The sequence below is a fragment of the Gorilla gorilla genome, chromosome 20 (genome assembly GCF_029281585.2).
Source record: "Gorilla gorilla gorilla isolate KB3781 chromosome 20, NHGRI_mGorGor1-v2.1_pri, whole genome shotgun sequence".
Taxonomy (NCBI): domain Eukaryota; kingdom Metazoa; phylum Chordata; class Mammalia; order Primates; family Hominidae; genus Gorilla; species Gorilla gorilla.
The window spans coordinates 65,841,023-65,843,421 of NC_073244.2; positions in this window are offsets into that span (position 1 = coordinate 65,841,023).

A 2,399-nucleotide genomic window follows, 5' to 3' on the forward strand; every position below is an offset into this window, starting at 1 on the left:
TGTGCCTTGTCTGTGTGTTTGGAGGGGACTGAGCCCCAAAGCTTCGCAGTCTTCCTTGCGGACCCGGGCACGTCTTCTTCCCTGCAGTCTCCTGGGTTTCCATGACCCGGTCCAGCTGGATGCTGGGGCTGCCCCTCTCTCCCTCATCACCGCCGCGACACCCCCATCCAGTGCCCGCAGGCCCCAGCCCCCGCTCCGACCCTCGGCGGGCGGCCTGCCCCTTTAAGAGTGGCCCCGCTGACATCACGGCGGGGGGGGGGGGGCTGGCCCGGCTCCTGGCTCCGCGGCGGCTGCAGGACCCGACTCCGCTCTGCGCCCGCCCGCTGCTGTAGGGACCCCGGCCCGGGACGCCCCCTCCCGCTTCCTGCAGCCGTCCAGACCCCAGGCTCCGCCCCAGGCCTGGCTAGAGCCCCAGTCCTCGTCAGGGGACCCCCAGGATTGTCCCTGCTGTCTCTCCTTCTCAGAGTCTCTCTCTGTCTCTCTCTGTCTCTCTGTCTCTCTCTCTCTGCCTCTGTCTCTGTCTCTTCTCCAAGCTCAAGGTCTCTGGGTCTCAGCATCTCTCAGCCCCAGGCCTCTGGGCGTCCCCCTGTCTCTTTCTGTCTCTTCCTGGTCTCTGACCTCTCCACTTCCCAGGCCTCAGAATCTCTGCGCCTAGGTGGTGAGGGGTGGTCTTAAACTCTGTCTCTCTCCCTCTTTGTCTCTCTCTGTCTCTGTGTCTCCTTCAGTCTCCAGACCTGAGTCCCTGGATTTCTCGGCCTCAAGGTCTCGGCGTGACTTTCTCTCTCTGCCCTGTCTCTCTTTGTGCCTCTACCCCTCTCGGGCTCTCTGCCTCTGTTTCTATTCTCTCTCCCTCTCTGCCTCCCCCATCCTCAAGGCCCATCTCCCTCCCTCGCTGCATCCTTCCCCCCTTCCCTCCCCGCCCCTCCCCTCCTCCGCAGTAGCCAATGAGCGGCCGCCGGTTCCTGCTCCCGGCTCCGTCCGCCGAGTGAGGCCGCGGCCGCGGGGGGTGGGGGGTGGGAGGCCGGGAGGGGGCCGGGACGCCGGGCTCCGGGGCGGGGGCGGGGGGCGCGGGCACCGGCGACCCCGGTGGCGGCGGCGGCGGCGGCCGGGGGAAGCCTCGGGGCCGGTCATGCGGCTGCGGGGCCCGCGGCCCGGAGCGTCCGCCCAGCCCTGAGCGAGGTGAGCGCTAGCGGAGGGTCCTGGGAGGAAGAAGGGGCGCCCCTCGAGGTGGCTGCGAGCCGGGTTTGGGGCAACAAGGGACCCGAGTGGCTCCAGGGGTGGTGAGATCCTGGCGGTCGGGAAGCCCGAATTCGAGCGGCTATGGGGGATGCAGGGACACCTGGGCCTGGCGATCCCGGAGGACGGGGTCCGAGGGTCCCGGAGTGGGAAACGGCACTCCTCACGTCCGAGTCGCAGCGACCGTGGGCTGGGGAGGGCAGAGGCCGGGTCCTTGAGGAAGGAGGTACGGGGCGAGGGCGGAGGACCCAGGCCCGGCCAGAGCAGGGTGTGGGTCTGGAAAGGGGTCCCAGAAAGGGGGAGTTACGGTCTCCCGAGAGATGGAGTTTGCGCTTAAGACTTGCAGAATGGGACCCCGGAGATTCAAATGCCTGAATCCGGGAAAGGGTGGGAGAAAGAGGGAGAAGAGGAGGCTCCAGGCCTGGGGGGAGGGTCCCGAAGGAGGAAAGGCTGGAGGAATAAGGAGATCTGGGCGGGCCAGTGAGAGTGAGGAGGAATTGGAGCAAGGTTGGGTTTTAAAACGGGGTGCGAGAATGTGGAGAAGGGACGAGGTCCCAGCTGAGAGTCAGAGGGGCGAAAGGGGGAAGCTGAGATCGGCTACCTGGGATGGAGGCGGCCAGGGTGGCCAGGGTGATGGTGCCCATTTCCGAGCCCACAGGGCTGCGAGAGGACCAGGCAGCTCGCGGTCAAACCCCTGAGCCGCCAGGCGGGGGATGGGAGGAAAAGCTGGCCAGAGCGTTCCCTGACTCCGGATCTCGGAGGCCTCCAAGAGGTTGGGGGGGAAGGAGGGGGGATCTGGAGGCTGGGAGTGCGGGGTGGAGCGGGGAGGAGTGAGGGTTGTCTCAGACTCCAGAGTCTTTATTCAGGTGGAGCAGAGTTGCAAGGCTAGAAGAATTCCGGTTAAGGAAAGTGGAGTTTTGTCTTGATTAGTTTGTAGGGGAGAATGTTGAGGGGTCTCAACCTTCATAGTTAAAAAGATCCCGGGTATTCAGGGATGTAGAGGTCTCTGGTTGATAAAGGCTAAGGGTCCCAAGTTGAGACCCCCAAATCACGGGATTGCGTGGCTTGGGGAAAAATCTTGCAGGGGTCGGGGGAGAATCGTGGGTAAGGAATTTCAAGTCCTTGAGATCTGGGTTGAGGAGCTCCCTCGCTGGAATTTCTAG